The sequence below is a fragment of the Ambystoma mexicanum genome, chromosome 11, assembly GCF_040938575.1.
Source record: "Ambystoma mexicanum isolate Mex_15411 chromosome 11, UKY_AmexF1_1, whole genome shotgun sequence".
NCBI lineage: Eukaryota > Metazoa > Chordata > Amphibia > Caudata > Ambystomatidae > Ambystoma > Ambystoma mexicanum.
Genome location: NC_090934.1, coordinates 18197525 through 18212591, shown reverse-complemented (window position 1 = coordinate 18212591; position 15067 = coordinate 18197525).

The window sequence follows — 15067 nt, the reverse complement described above, 5'->3', positions numbered from 1 at the left end:
AAGTTTGAAATGAGGGATTTCTCTCCTGGATTAGAAATCAAGAATTTCTCAAATGCAGTTAACGCTCGTGGCTTTATATGGGGGAGCCAACAGCCAATGTTGAACCTGAAATATTGAAATCTTTCTAATTCTGTAAGCCCCAACTCCTTTTTACATTGATCAAACTGAATAAAGTCTGTGCCCTGAAAGATATCCTTGATTTGATTGTATTTTGATTCTGTCATTTGGTAAAGGAACCTTTTTCTAAGCCAGGTTTGAACTATGGATTATTAAATATAGATGTAAATGGGGAGGGGTACGTAGTGACTTGCTATTGATTAACCACCCTATCCCATATGTTATCGACTAAATTAGTAATTTGACTAGCATGCATATTCTTTGGGTGATCTTGGTTAGGTAACCAGACGAGTTCCGTGATATGCGAGCAGCAAATTGCCTGTTCCATTTTGGCCCATATTTTCTCTGTCGTAGGGGAAACCCATTCTTTCAACACTCGAAGGTGTGTGCAGCCTGATAATATTTTACAAAAGTCCCAGGCCCCCTTTAAGTGTAGGAATCATTAGTATTTTCATAGCGACGCATGGGGTTTTATTGTTCCAAATGAATTTCAAAATCAAACTTTGTAATTCCCAAAAGAAAATTTGCAGTACTGGTATAGGGAGAGCCAGAAAAAGATATAGCACCTTAGGGAGTATTGAGATTTTTACATCATTTATCTGCTCCAACCAAGAGATTGTTAGTGGTCCCCACCGTGACAATAAGCATCGAAGTTCTAATAGGACTGGGGGAAAATTTCCTTTATGTATCGACTGTAGCGAGTTGGTTAGGTAGACGGCTAGTAGTCTGATTTTATCTCTTTGCCATGCAAATCTAGTATTTACAGCCACATGGGCTACTTGGGAGGGTTTAAGGGACAAATTCATTATTTCAGATTTGGTAAAAATGTATTTTTAGACCCACCACCAAGCCAAAGCCAAATTCTTAGAGTTCCTGTGTAACCTCTATCAATGATTCAACTATTCAACCGGATTTGTTACTGTAATCAACATATCGTCGGAATATGCCATTGTGTGTGTTTCTGCCCCGGATGTCATCCCTTGTATTATATCCGATTGTCTGCTTTTAGAAGGGGTTCCAGGTGTATTGCATAAAAGAGGGGGGACAATGGACATCGCTTCTTACGATGTAGCATGATCGGCTTGGTTATCCGACCATTTATAGCTAACCTAATCTTGGGGTCCATATAGTTCACACGTATCATGTTCATGAAATTAGAACCGAATCCCATAGCCTCTAAGGTTTGAAATAAGAACGACCACTCCACCCTATCAAATGCTTTCTCTGCGTCCAATGATAAGAGCGTTGGCTGTCTTTTCTTGCACATTTCTTTTCAATCAGATGACAAGCCCTTCTAATATTGTTGTGAGTTTGTCGATGTTTAATAAACCCCGACTGATCGGGGTGGATTAAGGATGGTAAAACATCTATTAGTCTGTTTGCCAAAATATTTGTATACATTTTCGCCCCGAGATTAATCAGGGCTATAGGTTATGATCCACATACCGTTGGGTCTTTATTAGGTTTTAGGAGGAGAATCATTTTGGCTTCCTCCATAGACGGTGTTATATGACCAGTTTCTTTAAATGAGTTGTATAATCTTAACAGTTTTGGGGCCTAGATTGAATGGTAAATTTTGTAAAAAATGGGGTTGTAGATCTGTCCGGACCTGGGGTCTTCTTCATGGGGAGATTTCGGATTACGTGTGAGACTTCATCAATTGTTATCTCTTTTTCCAATTGATCCTGTACCTGAGATGTGATTGCAGGAAGCTTAACTGAGCGTAGATATGTTTTTTGAGTTAATAAATCGGGATTATCTGAATGATAAAGTGTGGAATAAAATTCTACAAATTGTGTAAGTATCTGTGGGGTTGTTCACTTGTGTATAATATTTTTGTTTTGAATATAAAGACCTTTTCCTGCTTTTGATGTTAACATAAGCTGTAACTTCTTACATTTCTACGTGCCTTTCTAATAGCCAGGCCGCCCTCCGTTTCCATTTTTTTCATTATTTGTTTGAATTCCATCTCCAGTTCGGACTCTATAACCATCTGTTGTTTATGTCTATGGGCCCCTACAGAGATTAGTTCCCCACGAAAACGTAGCCATAAAAAGCTTCCCATAAAATGTCTACCAGTATTGTCCCAGTATCATTTAGCTCAAAGAATTTCACAATTTCCCCCCTTAATTTCTCCCTCAAAACAGAATCCTGAAAAAGTTCAGAAGGGCAAACCCATGACCATATCTCTGGTGTTTTTCTAGGAAAAATGAGCTCCACCTCCAGGGTGGCGTGATCTATATTGTGATTGGTTGTGTATAGGAGGAGCCAAGTACCCCCACCCCACCTGCCCCTCCTCCATTACCTGAAGCGTATGAACCAAAATATGTGACGTATACTGAACAGGTGAACCAGCAAAGAGAAGAACGCAGGCTCTGTGCAGTACCCATAAGAATACCTATACCTAAGAGAATATGGGAGGTAAAGTACCCATTGAGGAAACAATACCTGCATACAAGACAATATGATGGCCATTTGAACGAGATTCCTGATGAAACAAAGAAACTGAATGACCAGGATGAATGGTGACGTCATACAAAGTTAAATCGACACCCATGTAGAAAGATAACCAGACCAGAGAGGCAGACGATTATAAAGAACAAAGAAGTACCAAGGATAAGTGACATCTTGGGATCAACTACAGAACTAGAATTAGCTGACCTAGACAGGAAAGCAGAACTACTACACAAATGGATTGCAGACACAATAGATAACATCGCCCCAGAAAAACCATTCACCCCATCAAAAAAAGAGAGCAAGGGCAAAATGGTTCACCCCACTATTAAACACCATGAAAAAGGAAAACAAAAAGATGGAACTTGAATGGAGGAAAAAATACAACCCAGACAAAAAAACACTGTGCCAAAAACAAGTCCGCACATACAAGAAGGAAATTCAAAAGGTGAAGAGAAGGCATTATGATGACAGAATCACCAATGCCACCAACACACAAAAATACATCTTTAACATTGTTAAAGAGATGAGAAACCCACGAGGCTGCGATAAAACACCAACCCCCTCAGAGAAACTTTGCAACGACCTGGCAGACAACTTCAAGAAAAGAATTTGACATCCGACAAACCATAAAAAAGCAACCAACCAACCACAACATACAACCAAAAGAACCTAACACAGCACAAACTCAAAAACTTTCCAGAAATATCAGCAGAAGGCATTTGCAATGCTGGTAAAACGCAGCAAGAAAGCTGGATCACCCATGGATCCTGGTCCCCCGACATCTACAAATCAATCCTTGCACAAGGAACGCCAGCAGAATACTACAGAAACCTTCTAAATCTATCACTAGCAACAGGGACCTTACCGAGGATCTTCAAATCAGCATATATCAAGCCACTTCTAAAAAACACAAGTGGCGACGTAGAAGACCTGTCCAACTGCAGGCCGATCTCAAACGTTTCCTACCCAGCAAAACTCCTGGAAACCTACGTGTATATAAACTTACCCAAGAATACACAGAAAAACACCACCTGCTGGACCAAGCTCAAGTCGGTTTCAGACCAGCAAGAGGAACGGAAACAGCACTACTATCCATCTGGGAAGACATAAAAACCAACACAGACTCAAACACAACCTCAGCCCTTATTCTGCTCGACCTCTCCGCAGCCTTTAACACAGTTAGCCATAACACCCTGACCAAAAGACTAGAAGACAGACATAATGGACACAGCCCTACTCTGGACTAAATCATTCCTAGCAGACAGAACAGAAACCGTATGGATTAAACCCTTCAAATCTAGTCCATGAGTTAACGACTGTGGAGTGCCACAAGGATCTTCACTATCACCACTATATTTCAACATCTACCAGACTCCGGTCATCAAAATCCTCAAAAAATACAACATTACTTGCTAAAACTACATGGATGACACTCAAATCATCTACCAAATCAAAGACACCGAAGCGTATCATTCAGCTCTAATCGACTGTCTGAAAGAAGTCTTCAACTGGATAAATGGCAACAACCTGAAAATCAACCCAGGAAAGAAAGAAATCATGATCATATCCAAAGACCAAGAGAACGAAACCGCCATCCCGTAGCCAACAGAAATGGGAACTGCACCAACACCATTTAAGGTAGGCAGAAATCTGGGAGTCCTGATGGACAACACCCTAACCTTAGAACCACAAATAAATGCAACAGTGAAAAAATGCTTTTTCCTCCTCCACACGCCAAGAATAATCCTACCTTTCCTCTCCTTCACGCCCAAAACACTCACTATCTGTCACCTACATGGCCTTCAAGGGCCTCTCCATCCCTCCAAAGACCCACTTGGAGTCAGACTTGGCGCTTGTGGCACCAGACTCACTCACTCCCATAGGATAACATTGGGGATTGGACTTGTAGTGCATTGATGGGGACAAGATGGATGCCCCCACATATTTCGGTTCCCAGAACTGCATGTGCAGTCTAGTCTTTTGGGTGTGGTTCAGCCCAGAGAGACCTGGGATACCCAGAGACTATTTAAGCCACGTCCAGGCTGAGAAACATGCTTTGCGTTTTCTGCACCTGCAGCGTGACACTCGCCGTGGTCGGATCGGTCTCCAGTAGGCCTGCATCTTTCTTCTGCGCTCAGCTTCTGCAAGACCAAGAACACCGTTAGGAACAGCATTACCTTGCAGCGCTTCTGCCCATCATTCATCGCTCCTTCTGTTCTGCGGGCATCTTCAGCAGTGTCATTCCCATCGCGGCACGCCGCTTCCTAAAGAAAAGGGAAAAGAACAGAAAAAGGCATTAGTAAGCATTCTGCAGATCTTCGCTTATTTTTAAAGACTGTACGAGCTTCAAATGCTTACCTGAATCCCAGCCGCTCTGGGGGAACTCTGTCTCCGGAACTTCTCATCCATCTGCAAGAGGGAAAAGACACTCCAGTTTAGCGTGGAAACATCTAGAGGCGCTGCATACCGCGCTTACTCACCGCATTTGTTCTTCATAACCGGCATCCATGCTGAAAACGTCACGACACCTAAAAGACACAGAAAAATAACTCAGTTCAATACAAATACGAAAGGGGTGCATCGCGCATCGCGCTCTCACTCACCTTCAGCGCTACTCATCTCAGCAGCACGCCGCCATATCCGGACGCCGGCCATTATCTAAGGAAGGAAAGGAACGAAGTTAGAGAATTGTTCAAAAGACTCATTATACTTACCTGTCAGACTCTTGCCAGTGAGGTAACTAGGCAGCATCGAGCCTGCATCAATCAACGCGCCCCTGTGCTGAAAGCAGGACAGAGAGCACACTATCCAAGAAAACAAGGTGAGCTGTGGATCAAAGGGAAAGGTTGGACCCCGGGGAATAAGGGGTTCAAGCACACAGAGACGATAGGGAGTTAAACTCTACCAATCCTGTGCTTCAGGCCCAGTCTCCAGTCGAGTAGCCTCCAGGGAAGGGTTCAAGGTCGTAAGAGGTCAGAACAGGCTGAGTGATGTCCCCGTGGATACCAGGTGAGCGTTACACTATCGTTGCCCTCATCATGTCAAGAATCGACTATGCAAACAGCCTCTACCTCGGAATACCAGAATACCTCCTGAAGAAACTACAACAGATCAAAAATGCAGCAGCCAGACTACGCCTCAAACTATCCAGAAGAGACCACATCACTCCTGCCCTAAAAACACTACACTGGCTCCCAGTAAAACATTGCATCACCTTCAAAACCATGTGCATAACGCACAGGGCAATCAGTGGACAAGGAGCAGAAGTCCTACAAAACAAAATAACAATCTACAAACCAAAGGAGGCCCCTCCGATCCAGCAACGAAATCCACCTGGAACTAAAACCATACCTTAAGAAAAAACTTGGAGGCACCTCCTTCTACCACTTAGCTGCAAAAACCTGGAACAACATCCCAAAAGAGATCAGAAACACCGAAGATCACCACAAATTCAGGTAATTACTAAAAACCTGGCTCTTCAAGACCACATACTCAAACTGAAAACTGAAACAACAGAGAAAAAGGATGACTAAACTGGAAAGGACACTGACAGCCCCAGAACCAACAGGGAAGCTCCTGCAGTACCGGACGGGTGACACCGGATAGACTGAAACACAGGTGACACCCATGGAGACGGAGTCAACTACCCAGCCAATCCCACCAACATCTTCACCCCTCTTAGTTGCTACCAGGTAGCAAAGTATCAATTAAGTTGTTGAGACACTGGCACCACACTAGCTGAGTGGTGGACTTTGGCAGGTGTAATAGCCACAAGAGTAGGAAGGGAGGACAGGTGGGGTTGTGATGGAGGCTGGTTGAGTTGGGGGCCAGATGTGAAAGGGACCTTAATGCAAGATGGGCCCATATCAGGACAGAGGAGCATCAGGAGAGACTACACCAGCCCAGCGCCTCAATTCAGGATAGAGATGCCAACTAACCAATTCCACTAACAATTTCCACCTCTGCGCACACCTCTCAAACGCCAAACCAAACACAACCTCAAACCTACAGCACAACAAACTGCACAAACTTCACTACATTGCAACAACAAAACAAAAAACACACATGGTCTTCCACAACAGTACACGACGACTACCAGCCGCAAACACCCCAGGCCCAGCCAACGGACCCACCAGGCTGTGGCCGCCAACAGCACATCACTGCTCTCTTGCACTTTTCCTGCTTCCTCCCACTAACTCACCCTCCCTTCCTCTTTCAGAGCTGCCAGGGGACCACTCCGGTGGTGATAGTGTGCCGTACAAATGTCCTTTAACATTAACCTCAAGATGAAGAAATTTATGCCACAAACCTGATCAAAATAGTTTAAACGTGTACAGATGCAATGTAACGCGAGCAGCAAAGAAATCATGTAGCTAGCCGCATGCTTTTAATAGATTAGAATCGTGGCAAGCACCAATATATATATATATATATATATATATATATATATATATATATATATATATATATACCTCATATATACATATGGACAAGTAAAGGATGAATGTTTCCACTATGTATAAAGCAGTACGGTACAATGCAAGAAGGCCTCATTTTTGTGTTGCAGTTCAGAAAAGCAATTGAATTAAACAGGATACAAATTCAGCTAAGGAGTTCACTGAGCCAAGAAAGCCAAGGTCTTATCAAATTGGAGTTGGCTGACATAGATACAATTAATGTGAAAGAACAGAAGCTCCTGTTCAGAAAGGTCAAGAAAAAAACAAGACGTCAGAGGACTATTGAAGAATAAAATTAAATGCACGAAAAGGCTCTAGTTCATGGTGTCTAGTCACGTGATGGAAGAAAGTTGGACGGATGAGAAGATCACACCTACGCACCGATGCACGGAAGCCAGATAGTGCCCATACTCGTTAGAAATTCTCAGAGAAAAGTATAAACTCAAGGCCAACTTCAAAGTACTAATTGACACTGGACCGTTGAGGTGGTGATGGAGGACATTTTAATTGGAGGGAAGGCTGGTATAAAGACGAGCTCGCCTGCACCTGGTTGTTCGGTCTGCGTGCTGCTCACGTAGGTGGAAAAGTACTGACGGGGGTTAGAAGCCAAACAATTGTAGGGGACCACGTAGTTTGTGTAGCAAATGAGACGTCATACATTTACTGACCCAGTTGCCCCGCATGATGTTAACTATCCTATTACCTCTCTCCGTTACTCCATACAGATATAGAACATATGCTTAGTTATTCACTTAGAACCAATCCCACTTCCCGATAAGTTTCTGTAGTTTACCACGTAGGATGACGTTGGTAATGACGCAGGTCAACACGTCAGCTATTACCAATTATGGGTATAAGAACCCAACTTTTTTATAAAGTAGGTAGAGTCAAGAGTATCGAGCGATTGCTGATGTTTGTTGTACTCCCTGTTTTAGATATTTGCACTAAAATTGCCAAACGTTTGTGAAACTATTTGTGTCATCTTGATTATTGATGTATGATTAAAATCTGCATCCCCATCTATCTCAAGGGTACCGCTACACATCTTAAAGGGCTGGAAGCCTTCAGTTCACTTGGTAGCAGAGATTTGATGGTCAGATTAGATACCATTGGCCGTTGACATAAGTAACTTTAGAATCTCTGCAATATCGCACAACCTTTGCCATTCTGCTGACAGGACGTGAAGATAGTGGTTAGAATAGGAAAAATCCTTGCACATCTACGAGAAGCGGATCGGAAAATGGCTGAAAGAGGCGGTAACAACGGTGATGATCCCTAGGTTCCGAAGACGAAAAACATGCGAACGGTGAGTGAGTAGACAAAAGAGTATGGCAAAGGGACGTATGAGTAGTAATTAACGGAGAGTAACGGAGGGAAGCGGGATAAAATATAATGCAAGAGTAAGAGTGTAATATATATGTATACGGAAACAAGATATTTATTGACTTAAGTATGGTCAAGTAATATGAGAAAAATAGTCGTGAGTGTAGCCACGCTATGAGGATAAGCCCTGTTCCTAGACTTTAAAGAGTGCTAGCAGAAGCTTTTAATACAGAGCCCTTATTATACGGGACATTTAGAAGATGAGAGTGGTTAAAGACATTCTTAAAGGAATTAGCTTAAATTCCACTTAAAAGAAGATGGTGAGTAGTAGTACATGTGGCCAGTCAAGTCTGTCTGTTTTGTTTTATGTGGTTGTGAGGTGTGATGACGTCACAGTTGAAAAGAACAATATTTTAAGTAATAGAAAAATGTGAAGTTGAGATGTGAAAATTGATTTGTTTAAGAATAAACTATGATCGTTGTTTTTTAGCAAGATTAAAGTAAAAAATGGTATTATGACAGGATTGGAGCTTACGACGGTTGGTGCTCGCTCGTAACTGTATTTTGATTGAGACATAAGCTGGAAACTGTAACTAAATAATAAGCAAGTGGTAGCAAAGAGAAAAGTGAAGGTTAGAAATGGAAGAAGTTACACCATTAGTGCATCTCTGCAAACAGCTACCAAAGCATGTGCTTAAACTTAAACAATACAGTGCAGAATGGGTTAAAGGGACCACAGACAAAATGTTCATGCCATGGCCACAATGTGGGTCATTATGGAGAGCAGTTCTGCAGCACACAATGACATATTTGTATGCTGCGTACACAGGAAAAAAGTTAGAAAAGCAACTAGCAACTCTAGAGCTTTGGAAAATGTATGAACACAAAAAGGAGGAGGAGCCTCCTTTGGATTGAGTACTCAATATATGCAAAGAGTGTGCTAAAGAGCCTTCTCCTCCGCCCGCCCCGTCTGAAATGAAAGACGAGATTAAAAAAGATGAAGGGTTATACCCATTAAGAGAACTTAAAGCAGCAACAGGATATAGCAATCCGTCATATGAGTCACCTACGCAAAGTAGTGACTAGGGCCCAGAAAGAGACTCTGAGAAAGATATAACCTCCAGAGTCCCGAGGGACAAGGAGAGAAGTGATAGACCAAGCACATCTCTAGATATAAGGAGAGAAATAAAGAGATGGAAAGGAGACAAGGATAAAACTGATAAGATAGCGCTCTTACAGAACAAATGGTTTGGAGGTTACTTAAATTTGACGGAAAAAATATTGAAGATGTAAGACAAAGGGGAGATCAAGACGAACAAGACAGAAAAGATAAAGAGAGGGAGAAACGATTGAAGGATGTAGGAGCTAAAAGAAAAGATGACAAAGACAAGAACAGTTATATCAAGATGAGCAAGCTAAAAAACAAGACCGAGCAGAAGAGCAAAGAAAACGTGACAATAAAAAGAGAACAGCCGACGAACAGATAAGGCTTAGAGAGAAAAGAATAGTTGATGACAACATGGAACTTAAAAGAAGACAGAGAGCACGCAATCTCAAATATTTGGAAAGGGAAGTAAGAAATCCCAATCCATAATTAGCATGGGAAGACATGGAGGAATTATTTCCTGGGTCCGAGTCATTACCAGGTACGTCTAGAGTAAATCTAGAAGGCGAGTTTGACTCACGAAGCATTGGGGACACAACTGATAAGGTATACCATAAAATGCAAGCCTAGAAAGAAGCACAAGGGAAGGGCAAAAATGATCGTCTCGAGAGCACTCAGTTGTATGACACGGAGGAAGCCTCCTGTAGTGCGAGACATAAAGAGCTCTCCCTAGACAGACTAACATTAAATAGAGATGATGATGAGAGAAGTTGCACGAGTTGGGCACAAGAAGTATCAGATGAAGAAAGGGGAAAACTTCCTGAGGGAAGAGAGAAGTGATCTATGTGGTCCAGAGGGATGTTTGCTTATGGATAAGGGAGAAAGATGGTTGGATTTAACAATACCTATGTCTAGGGCACCAGAGCAACTGACACAGACCGACATAAGGGGCAGCCCCATGGTCAGAGGGGGGGAGTCCCCACCTTATGTAAGCAGGCTACGATCATTGCCAGGTAGACAGCGATGTGGGAATATTACTCCAGCGGTAAATGGACAAATGATGAGAGATGAAAATGAGTTTGGAGCGTCTCAGTTCTCCTTGTTAGAAAAACGAGGGGCCAGGCCGCAGTATATACCATGGCCCCAGATGGACAGAGAACATTTTAAATGTAAACTCCCAAATTTAACTTCCGGTGCTGGTAAATACATACATGAGTTAGAAAAAATGACGGGAGGGAATACATTAGCTCTAGGGGATATTAAAGGTCTTCTAATCGCCATACTTGGTGAGAGAATTGATGATGTATGGAGACGGGCAGGTTACCCTGGTGTGACTACAGTCAACACAGCGCACGATGGAGCGCCGTTTAACAACTGTAGAGCAGTGATTTGGAAAGCGCTTTGAGTACTATATCCGGATACATCCGATAGGGGAGCTATAATGACAAGAAAAATGAAAGCAGGAGAGAACCCCTTGCTTTATATTCAAAGTTTTCAAAACGCTTGGACGCTTGAAACACGCAAGGCTTGGGGAATGTCTATACCTGTATTTTATCATATATTTTGCTAAGGGCTGTCAATGCAGGTGCAGAAACAGCTTAAGAAGTTAGTGGGGATTGAAGCTAAACCATGGTCGGAAATCCAGTTAACCAATGCACATTATTGTAGACTCAGGAAAACAATTGCAAAAAGGATGATGCACGAAAAGGTGTAGAACCAAAATTAGTTCAGAAAAAAAGATACAAGTATGCCATTGAAGGGGAAATGCTAACAAACGTAGGTGGATCAAATTTGCAGCAGGCAGTAAACCTGCCACAAGTAAATAACCAAAGACAGTTTGATCAGACAAATAATGGATATGCTCCACGAGGAAGGGGATATCGAGGAAGAGGTTGGCAAGGTAATCAAGGGTTTTGGCAGAATAATCGGGGAGGGTTCCAGAATATGCAAAATGGTAATCGGAACATGCAATATGGGCAGATGGGGAGACAGCCACTTGTATGTTAGACATGTGGAATGACAGGGCATATAGCTCAAATGTGTAGAAGCCAAGGGATGGTACAGAATGATTCGTTTTCAAGACAGGGAATGCCAAATCCACCTGCATACTTGCAGCAGGGCGGAAATTGATTTGCTCAAGATCAAACCGTGCAGCAGCAAGCACCAAGAGTGCAATAAGGCTTGCAATTAACAGGTAATCAACCGCAAGGACAATCACAGCAATCTCCTATTCAACTTCAGCAGAATATGAACATAGAAACATCAATGACACGGAAAATAGGAGGTGTCACTGTTGATGGAGGAAATCCATTTACGGGTGATGGAGTTAGACTGTACCCGAAATAGGGCAGCTCACTGGGAGATCTGATGTGTTCAGTCCTATCTATTACGCCAAACCCTCATGAGGAGCCAAGGGTAGATGTTAATTATAGGCGGCAAAGCTTTTTCCTTCTTAGTGGACACGGGTGCAACACGCTCGTGTATACGTGAGGGCACATTTTCAATGTCTGGTGATGCGAGGAATACTCAGGGTTTTACAGGAGGAACAAGTTGTGTTCCTTTTACAGAAGAATTACCAGTCTCCATAGGAGAATGCGTTATGAAAGTGCCACTGCTTTATTCAAGGCAATCGCATGTCACCATATTAGGACGAGATTAAATGACATATATGAATATGACCATTTTGTTTACAGATGATTGCATAGTATGTTCAACACCGGGAATGCATTATTTAAACGTGTACGAAATGATCAGGGCATACGCAGGGCAAATAGCGCCTAGAGCGATACCGTTGGAAACCGAAGTGTTCCATTATGGGATACGTGTTTTTTTAACATGGCTGCCAGGTCTAGTAGGCAGAACCATGAGAATACCAGATGAGTTTCTGTTTAGACCTCAGATACCCATGGGCGAATTTTCCCCTTAGACATAGAAGCAGCTATAGTCCGAGAAATATGGCTTTGCTTGATGCAACTGATGATAAAGGTAGACGATGGAGCACAATAATTACCATTGAGGAAGGCTGCAGAGTGATGACATCACTGATGAGGACTTGTTTGGAGATGGCATATCTGACGATTTTGTAATATTTGAAATGTGCATTACTTATTGGGTCAAGGCGATTAAGAGAGAATTTCCGCAGAGAATGATGCTATTAAAGAAGCATCCTGAATATTTTGATGAAGATATGACGAAAGTGCCAACTTCATTGTGCACTACTGGCCCCTATGACATAGGCTCACTGAAAGGAGCTGGGGAAGTGAAGATTACATTGAATCCAGGATCAATTTTACCTTGAGCACAGCAATATCCCAAGTATTGAGAGGCAGATGAAGGAATTTTTAAGACAATTTCCGCCATGATGGACCAGGGCATTTTAGTGACGTCAGAGTCACCATGTAATACGTCAATTTACCCAGTGAAAAAAGGGAAGGGTGGTCTGGGAGACTAGTGCAAGACCTTCGCCCAATAAACCAAATTGTAGAGGCTGAGTTCCCTCTAGTTCCGAACCCGTCTGCAATTCTATGTAATATACCTGTTGATGCATGATAATTCACAGTAAACTTTTTGACTTAAAAAATGTGTTTTTCTCAATCCTGTTGCATAAAGACTCACAAGATTTGACATTTACTTTTAGACAAGTGCGATTAAAAAGCACAAGGCTTCCCCAGGGGTACTGAGAGTCCCCATCAACTTTTAACAGAGCCCTTCAGATGGACTTGAGCAATATTGCTTTAGAAAGCTTTGTGCTGCAATACTAGCTGACAACAGATATAAGGTTGACAAAGAAAAGTCACAATATTGTCAACAAGACGTGTTGTATATAGGCCAATTGATTTCACATGAGGGAAAGAAGGCCACCCCTGAAAGAGCTGAGGCCATTTTAAAAACAGCTAAGCCACACACGATAAAAAAGATGCAGAGTTTCCTAGGAATATGTAGTTATGTCAGGGCATGGGTCTTTGACTACAGCTCGTATACAGGGCCCCTTTTACAGGCGTTGAAAAAAGCACAGGCAATGAAATAAAATATGGTGTGGACTGAGGCAATGGAAGAAGGGTTTGACTAATTGAAAAAAGCAATCTACACAGCCCCACTTTTAGGGATCCCCAATTATGCAGAAGAATTATTTCTATTCTCTCATACAGATGGTACTTTTATGACAGCAGTACTCACACAGAGAACTACGTTGGGGTACAAGCCCCTTGCATGTTACAGTGGAATTTTAGACCCAGTAATGAGAGGTCACTTTCCATGTGAACAAAGTTTGGCAACTGCCGCATTAGCCATAGAAAAGGCTACAAGCATAGTGATTGGATGCTCCATGATGTTATTTATTGAACACGCATTATTTGCCATTTTAGAAAAACCAAACGGCACGTTGACTACTCAAAGGGCTTCTGCCTATGAGGTAATCATATCAACTCCAGCGATTAAAATAGTTTGATGTTAAATAGTGAATCCAGCTATGTTTATAGCTGAGCCAATCACCGAAAGGAGAGCCTATACACGATTGTGCAAACTATGAAGAGTTCTGTGATGAGCTCCCTAGAGTAAAGGAGAATGCACTCCCAGGGGAAGAGATTGTTTTCATTGACAGGTCTTGGAGAATCGATCAAAATGATGGGCAAAGATATACAGACGCCGCAGTAGTGAAACAACTGGCAAATGGAGAATTTCAAGTGTTTGCGAGTACTCTATTGTGATCTCATTATTCAGCACAAGCTGCAGAGTTATTGGTGTTGAAAGTCGCAATTTGAGAATCACGCGGACCAGGAAGTAACAGTGTACAGCGATTCCGCCTATGTGACATCAACAGTACATGCAGGATTAGCGCGCTGGAAAAGGAGGAGCTACCTCAGAGCGGACGGCACGCCAGTGCAGCATGCAGCCTTATTGGACAGGCTCATTAAGGCACTAGAACCCCCGTGGGCATAGCAGTTGTTAAATGCACAGCTCACACAAAAGGGACAGATTTTATCTCTCGCAGCAATAGAGCATCCGACGCTGAAGCTAAGCGCATAGCAAATATAGATACTGGGATGATGAATATTAAAACCATTGATGTGAATGAAAGAATGACTGTGATGATGATTGTGGGTGAGGGATACAATCATATGCCTAAAACACAATTGGTGGAGCTCCAGAGAGAGGCACCTCCAGAGTAAAAGAACTTAGGGAAGCAAAGAGGTTGTTCTTTAAAGCCCTCTGAAGCATTGTGGCGACAAGACAGCACTGGTAAACCAGTGATGCCTATAGCCTTATTAAGGGTAACGCTAGAGGAATTACACTACCCAGCGGATACAAATAAGGAGAATCTTGCTGTAACCATTGCTGAGGATTGGTTCATACCGAACCTGATGGAGCATGTTGCATTTTATATGGTAAATTATATTGTTTGCCAACAATTCACAACTGGGCATACACTGCGCATAGTGAGGGGAGTCATCCAAAGACTTAATGGCCCTTTTCAGCACTTGCATATTGACTATGTCGACATGATACAAGTTTGCAATGGATATAGATACCTACTTGTTGTAGTATGTCCTTTCTCTAGATGGATAGAGGCAGGTCCATGCACGCACCCAGACTCCTCTTGTGCAGCTAA